We start from the raw sequence: 13,125 nt of genomic DNA, 5'->3' as shown, positions 1-13,125 counted from the left end.
GGTTGGCAGAGTCAAAACTGCAGTTTTTCTTGCTAGTCTTAATTTAAGCATGTTGCACAGCACAAATGCTTCACAATATACCTCTCATAACAAACCAGGTATTTCATGTCATGCTTTTATTAAAACATGTATATGTGATGCCATCTATGTGTCTGATAATCTGTTTTTAAAGAAAAAAATTAAATACAAATTAAACTTCCTATTTTGATGCTAATTATGATGCTAACTACCATAATTATTAGCAACCCGGTTCCCCAGATTGATGGAAATCATTACAACGTATTTTTAAGGCTGGTTTTAAAATCACAGGAATGCAGTATTCATGTGACTTCAGCAAGTGGACATGGATTTCCTCTGATAGCCCTAAAAGTCTATTTTTATGAGTAGACCTCATGCTCAAAACTTGCTTCTCGTATATTGCTGTGCCTGTAAAAGATGACTCAAATCACAAAGTCTCTATGGGTTGGTCCTTGTATAAATTTAAACAGCTTACTAATATGTTTGAGTAATCATGTAGTGGTATATCTCAAATCTCTTTAAAGCCAGTATGTTCTTTTATGACCTGATGTGTTTTTTTTTATTCAGGAGTGGCAAATATATGTTGGTATTTATACATCAGAACTCCATTTAGACCTAGATATTAAATGTTCAAATACGACTGCGTACAGATGTGTTGCCATTATAACTTATCCTCCTTGACCCTGAGAAAAAAATATTCTACTTAGCTGGTAAAAGAAAGGAAAGAATTATGCTGTGTTTATTTTTAACAGACTTTCCTAATTCCATTAATGCTGAACAGATATCCTTTCAACAGCAATACAAGGCAGCACATGCTTCCATATAAGGGAAAGAAAGCTACACACAGTTATTCCACTTGTTCTTCCAGTGCAAAATGCTTATATTACATAAAATGCTGTGTAATGGTCCTCTGATCTGCTGAGATTTATGCAATTAACTAAGAAATAATGTCAGACTGAGAACAGAGAGTGACCTTACACTGCAAAGCCATGAAATCATCACTAGCTTCTAATGTTACTGCTGTTACTGTCCTGACAAGTGTTTCACTGGATGCTTGTCAGTATCTCCAGGGGTGAATGAATCCCTTGGTTTTTTTAATACCTTGAACACCTTGTGAATACAAAGGAATTTTAATTAATGTCTTGCAGCATTCTCATAGCTGGAACACAGGAACTGTCTTATTGGAGCACACTAAAATGTCCATGTGATGGAGTATGTTTTGTTGCTAGTCACTGAGGTAGGGTTTAATTACAAGGAAATTCTAAGTGCCCTACCAGTGTTCTCTTTACCAGTAGAAAAGTGTGGGTTTGGCTGCTGTGATCAGTCTTGTGCATCAGATATTTTGGCTTGCAAAGGTCCCTTTTATGTACTTAAGTTTGGGGTTTTTTTGGTAGGTTTTGTTGTTGTTGTTTGGTTGTGTTTTTTCCTCCCACCCACAGAGATTTAAGGACTTCTGTCTGTGCAAGTGGTGACCTAGGAGGGATGTTGTGCTCTTAGATTATTTTTTTTTTAATTACTTTCAGAATCAATTTAAGCAGGTTTAGAGCTCAGTGATCTGCTGGAAGTAACCTGAGAAGAAACAGATTGTTCTTTGCTAGCATATATATCTTTCCTTACCTTTGGACCCTCTGTTCTTAACTACAGCAGACACAGAAATCAATGGATGCCACTTTTCCTAACAGTGTGCTCTTCAATTGAAAACCAAGAGCTTAACTGTTGGGGCAAATCAAGCAAGTCCCTATGTGGAGGAGGATGCAGTTATCAGTGTTTTTCATAGATTAAAAATACATCGTAGTGTGTTAAATATAAAACTGGAAGATATTGTTGATCTGTCAATTGAAAGGTAAAGTTGAAATATTAATGCAATTTATGTTTTTTCTCATTACCATTTTTTTTTCTAAAATATTTGTTGTCTTTTGAATTAGCTAGGGCAGCAGATTTGCTAAGGATGATGAATTGCCCATTTTGGTGTTAACTGACAGGATTCAGCAAATCTATCACTTAAGAGGATGTATTACTTAATCAGTCACTAGTGTCTCTTCATATGTGAATTTGTCAATTTATATTTACTGTTTCCTTCTGCTTAATAAAATTTGAAACAATACATAGTGAAAACCTTACTCAAAATGGATGGAATTGAGCCAAACCTTAAACAACAACAAAATCTTCTAAGTGTGTTCCTTGTTCTCATATTCTGTTAATGCTTACCACATTTTTTAACAGGAATGAATGGCATAACATATCTTTAAAGAAATTGTTTTATAGTCTTATAATATACAGTTCTTCAATTTATTTTGTAATAACACTTAAAATGATTTTGTCTGTTGTCTTCCATACTTCTAAAGCAATAGTTGATATGCTCACCATGAAGATGATCTTTAATACTATATGCTCTGTTTCTATGGTTCCTCTCTATACAGCATATCCTTCATGAGATGAAATTGAACTACTGTGCCAGTCTGTCTGCACAATCAATAGGCAGAAGCTCTCACCTCTGTTCAAGGTGGAGGTTTTTGGTAGCTACATTGACAATCTGGCTATAGGTCTATATGAGAAAGACATTTATTTTGTTGTGGTTCTTGATAGACCTTTGCTGTGCTGGAATGTTACTGTGATGACCAGCAGAATTAACATAAATGTTTTCCTTTTTTTTTTTTTTTTCCCCTGAACCATTTGTCTTACTGTGTTAAATTGAAAACATGGCTCAGGTACACATAACTTGTACATCAAAACAAAATAACGTCAAATGGAGCTCTGGTTCAGAGCGTCAATAATAATCACCGTAAATATTGTTTCCAATATTATCATCTTTATGTTGGTTCAAGGTGTCATTGGCACCATACAAGAGTAGTAAGGTGGAGTCTTACCCAAAATATGTAACCTCTAGGTCCTTATTGTTTTTCAGAATCTTTGTTATGGGCACTGTGGTGCTCTGTAGGACTTTAACTGTTGCAGTGCTGAATTCTGAAGTGCAAGAAGGAATGGGAAATGCAGATTTGAGCGTATTCCCTCCTAGAGATCTTTCCCACCTTGTTCCAGGCCTAGGAGGTGATCATGATTCCACCTCCTAACAGTTTTTGCTTCCTCTGGAGGATATTTTTCAAAGTGATTGTTAATTTCTTCCAGTTCTTTTACTATTTTTCCATTGTCAATTGTATTGGACAAAGACCAGGATTAGATTCAGTGTTTTCCCTGATGCACTATGTTTTCATAGAAGGACAATTAAGAAATAAGTCCCTGCTCAAGCTTATTTTTTTTCCTGAAAAATCTTATAGCCTTAGCAGTATTTTAAATGTTTTCCCTGAAACGCAAACACTCCATTTCAGTTTCTTACCCTTTTCTCATTGAATGTTAAAAGAGGAAAATTTTCAAGAAGTTAGGACTAGTGTTGCATTTCTTCAGATAAGAATATTTGTGGAATGTATTTTACCTGTTCTGTCTCATTAGAAGGAAAACTAACATCAGCACAACAAAAATGGATGTTTTAGATTGCTACTGTATATTGCCTTTCAGCACACTTTAATTAAAGTGGCTTTTGTTTGTCCTATAATATCACCATTCCCTAATTGATGTACTGAGCAAGCACCATGGTGACAAGATAAGTTGCTTTGTTTTGTTCCATATGTCTGTGTTCCAAATTTTCCATAGTTTTAATTGGTTCCCTGCAGAATAACATTTACAAGCATATGGTATGGAAAATGCTGACTGCATTTGTTATCATATATTTTAGCACATTGGTGTCACTAGATCACTAAGCCTTTAAATGTGATTATGAGGTTATTTAATGCAGTCAATAGTGTGCTTAAAACACAGCAAAAAATCTGCAGTGAGCCAAATGGTATCAAGGAAATATGTTTGAATGCTGCCTTAACGCTTTAAGGATAGATGGGGAAGTCTGATTCAGAAAAGTTTTTGGGTAATGTTTAGCTGAAACATACTTTGTCACCTAAGAGCAATTTGGAAGGGTCTGTGGAGGCTGCTTGCCATCACAACAAGAGGAACGTCCATAGGAATGTGGAATGCAGAAAAGGCAAAATACCTGATACACTGAAGATTATTGACTCCTGAAGAAATGCACTGGCATTAGCTGATGAAATGGAATGCAGGATCAGCCTTTAAATCTCATGTGTCTGACTTTGGAGACATTAGCACTACAGTTCTAAACTGATTCTGGTCTGGTAGAAGGTGGTCAAGCCAAAAGAGAACCATTGATTGAGAAGACTCCAGCCATCTCAGCATGTATGAAGGTCTGAGTTCAGCAGTATTGACATAGGTATTGGGTTATGCCTTTTTGATTGTGCTGGAGGGGAGGGTGTGTCATGTTGGAGAACAGCTGAATTGGATTTCTTGCTGAGACAAATTAACCTAGGTGGTTTCAGACTGCTCCAAGAAGTGATCAGTGGGTCATTGAATTACTATGGCCTCTTTGGATTTTATGAGCAGACTGGAAACTTCAGACACAGCCCAAATGATCAGAGAAAGAGGATTACTCCATAAATTGAGATTTCTGATGTATAGATTACATCCTTTGCGTATGGATTCAAGAGGTACCATATCCCTTCTGTCCCTTGCCTGAACCCAGCCTAACTAAATTACTTCCAAATTTCTACTGTTTTAATGTAATCTGTGTAAAAAAGAGTAACAGACATTAAAGCAGTACAAGTTCTAAGTTTATTAGTGACTAGATATACACTGAAAAACATGCAAATGTTAAAAGTATTACAAGAAAGTGGTTATGCATTTTCTCTTGCTTGTGTGCAATATGTATATGGCTCTGATATTAATATTATGGGGAGTTCAGGGATCTAAACAGTATAGACATAACTAATTACTGTATGAGTAAAAAGGCAGTGTGTTCTCATAAGGGAGCATATGTTTCTAATCTCATAACATCCGAAATAAAAAAATAGATTGCTTTTGTAAAATCAAGTTTCATTCTGCGTGTTCCTTTCTTGGCACGCTGTCATTTCGCTTACAAGCACAGTGTTGCAAGTTAATTTTTAATCCATGCTCAGGTTCTGTAGCGAATCAACCCAACATCTATCTCTCACAGAGATACTTGGACTTAAACATGTTACAAAAATAGAATTCTATCATAGAAAAAGAAGCTGCCAATAATAAGAAAGGGCTTTTGGGAAAATTCTTTTGGAGAATGGTTTTTGCAGCAGTCATAAAGGACAGCAGAGGCGTACTTGTTAATTAGTTTCTGATTTTCAGTGTGAAAAAAGAAATAGTGACTAAAATACTGCTAAAGTTTAAAAAAAACAAACCCAACCAAAAAAAGGCATCTTTCTGAGGTGATCTTACCAGAGAGTGAGTAAAACGCCAAAGAGATTTTAGAATTATAGTATGATAAAAACCTGTTGAACAAGAAAGGCAAAACTGAAAGGCACTTTGGCCTCCTGATTATCTCTTCCAGCTATAATTTTCTCTCTCAACTGATGGTGTGTAATATTTAGGGTAAGTCACTGGTGGGAAGATGATATCTATGATTTTTATTGTTAGCATGGACTACTTGTTTGTCTTGAATCACTTAAAATATAGTTCATGATGAAGAGAAGACAGAAGTTTACACAGAAGATCTGAAACAAAACGAAAATTTGAAAATGTAGCTATACATAACTTTTGTATTTGAGTGCAGTATAGTCACAAATATTATCTATAGCACATTGATAAAAATTTAGAAGAAATATTGAGATTGCAAGGTGATACAATTAAAAAAAAAGGTAAGAACAGAGTAAAACCTGCTTATAAATTGTCCATATAAACACAGAAGATTCACTAATGGTATTTATACTGGGCTGTTTACTCACTTCCGGATATGGTCTCCTTTTCAACTTGGTGCATATCACCTAAGGGCTACACTGACTTAAGAAGCAGCCACTCCAAAGGCTCCTGTACAGCACAGTGTTCAAGTGCCTCCTAACTCTTGGTAAATCTATTCTCAGTTGCAAAGTTTCTTCCACAATTTCAAAGCAGCAACTAAGCTTCTTAAATACTCTGAGGTCAGACATTAAGTCTGTGACAGAGGCAGGTAAATGAATTGCATTATTTGAGTTGAATTCCCTTGCCTTCACTAAATGAAAAAAAGAAAAGTCACCTTTTTTCTCCAAAACACTTTCTCTTTGCTCTCTATAATTCATTCAGCTTCAGCACTGTATGATGTAGGGGTTTATTGGTACCAGTCATCTCGTGACGCACCACAGAACTGATGCAATTAATATGACATGGCACTCTGCTACCCAGGTAAAAATGATCCCTGCTTTTAGGTAATTTGTTTTTAATATTTCAAGGGACGCCTTAATCCTGTAGTAAGCCAAACAGTTCCTAAAAGAGATGAATACTCTCAAGTCCTGTAAACTGATAGGCATCTCAGTCTCTCCTTTGCATGTTAAGCGGCAAGTGGGGAAGGAGGCAGAAGAGGAGTTGTGTAACTTGAGCTGAAAATTCAAATATATGCTGTGACTGGCTTTAGACACTACAGATAACCTGGAACAGGAATATAAATTGTTCTTTTGTGGAGCTGAATTGCTGTAAGTGGTATTGCTGATACTCAAGTTATTAGGTGAAAGCACTAATTCTGCATAGAACATGTTAATTTGAGCAACAAATGGGTAATGCAACATAAAAGGAAGAAGGGAACTTTGGTTTTCACTTTAGTAACTTCTGTGATAGAGAATCCTATTGACAGGCTGTTGAAGTACTGCTGAATCAAGCTTAAATAATCATTCTGCTGGGAACAGTTTCCTTTTCAGCCATACGAGAGTATATCCTGTTTTGCCTTTGCAAGAAGAGCAATGTGATATCTTTACTGAGCCTAAGGTCATTTAAATAAGTTTTTTTCCTCCTCACTTTGTTAATCTTGTATCACAAAAATTTAGGTTTCTTTAATTCCCTAAGACAAAGTATGTTTAATATCTGACGTAATGGGAGTTTTACCTTTATGTAAGAGCAAAATTGGGATCAAAACATGTGGTGCCTAAGTCACGCTTCCAAAATGTGTGGGAATGTATGTGTACCCTCTGTATGACCTGTTCTGAAAACCAGATACTATTGGGTATACTGCATAATTATACCCCATGATCCAGTAGAAGTGATGTCTCAAAAGTTGTCCCTAAAGGCAAAAATTTGGAGAATCAAGAGAGTGTGAACATGTAAAGCTTATAAAACATGGTGGAAAATCAATGCCAAACCAACTGATGGAATAAATCTAATTTTAAAAGGAGCTAACAAGATTTTGATTGATGCTTTTAATTATGTGGTGCTTCTTTTGATATTTAAATGGCATCTCAGCATTATTTGATTACTCTATTTTTCAAATGAAAGTTGCAGGTGGAAATCATTGTTCATTTTTATTTTTCGCAATGAGAATAAATGTACATGGTAAGTTAGAAGGTATTTCAAGAACAGGCAGAGCAGACTTGCATGCAGTTATATTCTGTGAAATTAATTAAAAGTGAGAAGAGGGTAGATGTTTGCAGTTGGTAGGAATTCTTTCTTGAACAGTGTGAAGTTTATCTGTATGCAGAATGCCAAGTCAGAGCCTGTTGGTATTGCAGAAATATTGAACTGAATTCTCAGCAGCAATAACTGACCGGGCCAATTCTTGATTAGAAATGACTGGAAGAGAGAGCTCCTGTCATGTGGAAGTTCCAGGAACAATCTAAGGACAGGACTTCCTTGCCTGGCTGGCATGCCAGGTAGTTAACCTGCCTATTTCCGTTACTAATTTTGAAGGATCAGCATGCTTGTATGAAACAGTGGGATTTTGGGAAATGGCATTTTAAAATAAAATGCTCTTTACCAAGCTCTTGACTCTTAAATATGGCTTTTAAAGTATTAACTGCAGAAGACCAATAATGCTTGTTCAACAAGGCTTTGTTCAACCTCCTGTGGGAAGTGCAGTCACCATCAGAATGGGGAGGGCAGGTGAGACTGGGAAAAATACGCCTATCAGGCCCCAGGTAAGTGCGATGTGAATGACAACCGAAGTGTGAAGACCTTTTCCTAGTCTTTGTTGTAGACTACTCATAGTCTTTTGTCATCAGATCTTATTGAACACAAAATATCAGGTGATATTTTATGCCTGTCCAACCATTTCTGAGGGTGGCACTGAATTTTTATGACCCTCCCACTTTTGTTTATATTTTTTGTAAGGCTGTCTCCCACACAAAAGCAGATGGTATGGATTTAGAAAATTGACCTTTTGTTTTATCATAGTTTGTTCTGCTAGTAAGAGACTGATGTTTGCTGTAAAAAAAGCTTTATTTTAGATCCATAAGTAAAGCAACATTGTATGATATAGATCCAACAGGTAATGATTAAAATGTGGCACACTTGACATTTCCTCTATTAAATTATGTTCCTTAGGAAAGGATCCACTACTTAACCATGTATTTTACAACTATTACAATAAACTACAATATATATCGTATACTATACATGATAAATGTGATACTGGGGGGGCAGGCAAATATAATATTTTTGAGGACAGAAGAAAAGCTGAGAGAAAACAAAGACTTACCAGGATAAGAGACCATCTTTTCTTTTTTTGTCCAGGCCAGTATAAAGCTTTCTTGTGAAAAGACTTATGAAATATTAAACTAACTTGAACTTAGCCTAAAATATTAAATTAACTTTGCCTTGGCTTAAAGCCATTTCTTTGACAATGGAGAAGGATAATCAACTTAAAAGCTCTCAGGCTGATGGAAGTATAATACTGCCTGATACTGTAAGGCAAATGCAGGATGTACTCCAAAATGACTACTCAATAAATTTTACCTCTGGGTTGGAGGTACAATTCCAAAGCTGCTGAGTAGATACAAAAATCCTCTCCTCTCTTATGTAAGTGAATGACTTAAAATCTCAGTAGCAATATTTATTACTATCTTGTCCTTGGTCCAGGTAGTTAGGCTTTTTCCCCATGCATCTCCAGTAAAGCTAAGGCTGGCTGTGCAGCCACACTCCCTTGTTAGTGTTTCAGCCACAAGGCTGGAAAAGCTTTCAGCATTGTGTCTGACACTATGATTATGTGACTCTGCAGCTTCTCTTTATTAATATGCTTCTGTTGAGCCATATAGCTCCTTCCTTCAAAGAACTGCTATCCTTGACAAGTACTGTCCCATCCCATGCAGCAAAATGCAGTGATTTTGTTGCAGTTGAAGGACAGAAGATGCAGTGAGATTTGAGGCAAAAATAAAATAGTGACTCAGAAAGCAAGGTGGTATGTGGCTGTATGTGTGTGCGCGTGTGCACGGGGGGTGAGTGTAGGGGCGGGGGCTGTGCGTGTGTTTGCAAAGGAGAGGGAAAAGAACAATTTTTGCCTTGAGAGAGTAAGCGTTTTGTAGGAGATCCTGTTTATACTAGAAAAAGTCTTCAGTATTTCTTATCTTGCAAGATCATTTCAGCTCCTATAATAACAGAAGGAAAAAAGAGGAGACTGTCATTTTTGACTGGGCTATTGTAATTTGATGAATCACTGAAGTAATATGTCCTAGACAAAGTTTTTTCAAACCTGGTTGCCCGTATATGCTGGATGTTTGAATGAATCAGCTGTTTTTGATGTAGGTAAGAACCAGTAAAAGGTATTTTTGATTGCACTTGCATAAAGATACAGTTGCCATACAAATGCATTTATGCGATTAAAGATAACAAAATTGGGGAGATATGAGAAGTTCTTCACTGTAAGTATCAAAGTGTCAGAAGAGATCTATTACTAGATTGTAGAAGTAGCTTCTGTAGATGTTTATAAATCTCTTTTTTGAGCATGGTAAGTGAATATTGATCTGTGCAGGTCTGATCTGAATTGAGTTATCTTAACTGATGCCATCTGAAAATGAAACATAATTTCTTTAATTCATTTTTTTTCTAGGCATCCAGTGTTTATGCATTTTACAACTTACCTTTGACCTAGCCAACCAGCACCAAGAGAGATCAGTGGTCCCTTATGTGGTTTAATTTATGAGTTCCAGTTTCATTATCAACTTTTAAAATTTTGATTCTTGGAGATATTGAGGGTTCATGATTCCTCTCAGGGTTAGGTGTAGTACCTGCAGGAATTAATCACATTTTAGTCCTATTGCAACTAAGTCTCACAGAGTTTATGGATCTAAAGCTTTGTCTTCCTGATTTTGGGTTTCTCTGCTGGGTACTTTGGAAAGACCTGAAAGAGGAAGCCTCACATCTATGTGCCTGCTTTTCTCCTAGCTGGCTGATTAGCAAGCAGCAGACCATGCAAACTAGTTGGCAGAAGAGGAAGCAGTCTCTGACCTATAAGATGAACAATAAGCTTGGATGGTCCTGGGAGGGTATACTTCAGGTTTGCTTTTGTGGACACTATACCTCTTGGAAGGTTATTATTAATACTTAGTAGTAAGATACCAAAAAGCCATTCAGGGAACTACACATGGGGAGAGGAAATGCTTGTGAGATCATATATCTTGGACCTGCAAACGGGGAAGAAGAGAATAAAATTATGCTTAGTGAATAGGAGAGCAGAGATCAGGAAAGGTGAAAAAAAGATATTACCGATCTTTAAAATAGCATGTTAGGACTGTCAGTGGAAGGTCTACTTTGTGCCTTGATCTTCTAGAAAAAATAGGTAAGAAATCAAGTCACAACCACAGACAGTAGCTTGTGATGGTTTCTGAACCATGAGCAGCCATAGAAGCTGAGGAGATAGTTCCCCCAGCATCAGAAGAGGTGGTACCAACTCCATAGAGTAAACTTTCCACATGAGTGCTGAACGTGTCACCTGAGCTCAAGAATGCCATTTCTTTTCTATGTTTTTTGAAACCCACTATCTGATGTGGGAACTGAGAGGGGTAGCGTACTTTTGTTCCAGCTATACAAAAAAGGCAGGGCATCGTAGGGAACACTTGTTTTGTGCAGTGTTCTGTGTATATTATGGATAAGTTAAGATTTAAGCACTGGAAGATGAGAACAAAGGCTGTTTTGAGGGTTTCATTGATCTTAAAATATTTTAATCAATATGAAAATAGTTTTGTACAATTTATTAAATTATTGCTGTTAACATAACTTCAGATCTATCAGTACTCTCCTTCTTGCTAGCTTTGGATTGCTTTAAAAGTTGTAGTAAACAACATTGTGGTTATACACTACAGGACCTGGTTGCTCCTGAAGGAGTATCTCATGGTTTTTATCTGTGGATGATGGTGTCTTTTTGCCAGTAATGGTTATCTAAGGAAGTGATGTCATGCTGAAAGTACTGACCTCTACAACTTCAAAGATGCTGCAAATCAGAATGAGGGTTAAAAATATTGCTTTCCTAGTCCTGTGGGAGAATTGGTGGATAGCACTCATTTGTGCCAAGATGAAAGCTTGCAGTAGCATTCATTTTTTTAATCACTGTAGTTTGGCAGAGTTGATCTTTTACCTGATGCTCCGATCTCAAATTGTCTGTCCAACACAGGATAAAACAGTATTTAACCAGCTCTCGCTTCTGTAACACAGTGGTCATTGCAAGCTTTTGGTAAAGTATCTGTGTTGTTGGTACAAGAAGGTTTCCTGTGTTAAAATAGAATGGGGGAGACTCTACCTATCTGTCTTCCTGTTAACTTTGCCTCTAATGAGACAGCACATACTATGAGAATGCAAATACTAGGATGGGACTTCTCTCTGTGGCTGGGGCAGACTGTCTGCAAGCTTGATCTATTTCTATCAAATCTATGCTGCTTTCTTGAAATGTATCACGGAATCGTAGAATATCTTGAGTTGGAAGGGGCCCATAAGGATCATTGAATCCAACATGTCTTTAGAAGAACAGATCACTTACATGGATAAGAATATTTGTACAGAAAATGGAGAATTTAATTTAGGAAAATAATAGCAAATGTCTTCTAGTGCTTTCTAGCAGTAATTCTGAATGACATTTTAGGTTGTTTTTGTTACGTTTTGCTCCCTTTATGAGATTCCAGAACTACAGGAAGATTTAGCTGTCCAAATGTATTCTACAACTTTACTCATATCAATGTATTTCATTATTAATAATTGGTTTGGTAATACATAATTTGGTATTGGAAGGTGTCTCTTCAAAAATAATGCTTTCACACTTTTTAATGAAGAAAATTCTTCAGACTAGTGAAACAAGATGTGGATTATTACTTTTCTCTTTTGTCAGTGTGTTTTACATCATCAGAATGTGAAGCACAGACTTTCTTTACTGTTTGTTCTGGCCAGTTTTGGCCTTGAACTCTATGAAATAGAAACTTGAATTACTTATTAAGACAGCTTACAGGTTGACTTTGTATTTTAATACTGGTAGAATAGCTGTCATATGAAAAGGCGTGAAAAGACTTATGTAAACTGAATAATACTAAAAAAGCATGAGTTTGTTATTTTCATTCTTTAGAGTGGCTGATCAATCAGATATGTATGCTGCAAAAGAACAATGTGACAAAAATTATACTGAAAAGAGGATAATGGAGACAGGTTATTGCTGGTGAAGGCCTACAGCTGAAATGAACATACCTGTTCCTGACACTGTACTCTTCAGGAAGCAGCCTGTCTTTCCCAGTACATAGGTAATGGAGAATAGGTGTCCTGGTTTTGTTACCCAAAGGAATTTTGGTGGCTGTGTTCCATATGAGAGACAGAGAACTAGGTTTATTCCTTGTATCCAGATAGAGGTAAGATTAGACACAGAGAAAAAAGGTTGGTTTAAAAAAATTGCACGTTTATAATTATTGAGGTTGCTATACTAGTTATATATTCTGTTGAAAAGTTAAAATTTAATTTGATACCCAGAATCCTAATTCAAAATAGCAAAAGGTACATCAACCCGTATATGACAACAACAACAAAAATGTTTAATTGCATATATTTGGTTCTGAAATATCTACCTTAGCATCAGTCAGATATGTTTTTCAAATTAAGAAGTACAGCTCATAAAAAGAAAATAAACTGGAATGTTTCCATGCAGCTAGCTTGACATTAATGATGTGCACAAGAGAAGAACATCATCTTACATTTTGTGTGTGCAATTATGAATCATAGAATGAAGGAGGTAGACACCTCTCTGCAACATTTTGCTTTCACAGAGTTGGTCTGTCTTCTTTTCCTCGTGTTTGTAAGGGTCATAATTTTATT

The 13,125-nt window shown here is 36.4% G+C and overlaps 1 protein-coding gene across 1 annotated transcript in view; it reads left to right on the top strand.

The window, feature by feature from the left end:
- The window catches only part of PRUNE2 (prune homolog 2 with BCH domain), a 144,840-nt gene that overhangs the window by 18,699 nt on the left and 113,016 nt on the right, over positions 1-13,125 (top strand). The window lies entirely within an intron of this gene.

The sequence above is a fragment of the Phalacrocorax carbo genome, chromosome Z (genome assembly GCF_963921805.1).
Source record: "Phalacrocorax carbo chromosome Z, bPhaCar2.1, whole genome shotgun sequence".
NCBI lineage: Eukaryota > Metazoa > Chordata > Aves > Suliformes > Phalacrocoracidae > Phalacrocorax > Phalacrocorax carbo.
The sequence above is the reverse complement of the archived record's forward strand: the minus strand, read 5'-3'. Positions and strand labels throughout refer to the sequence as shown.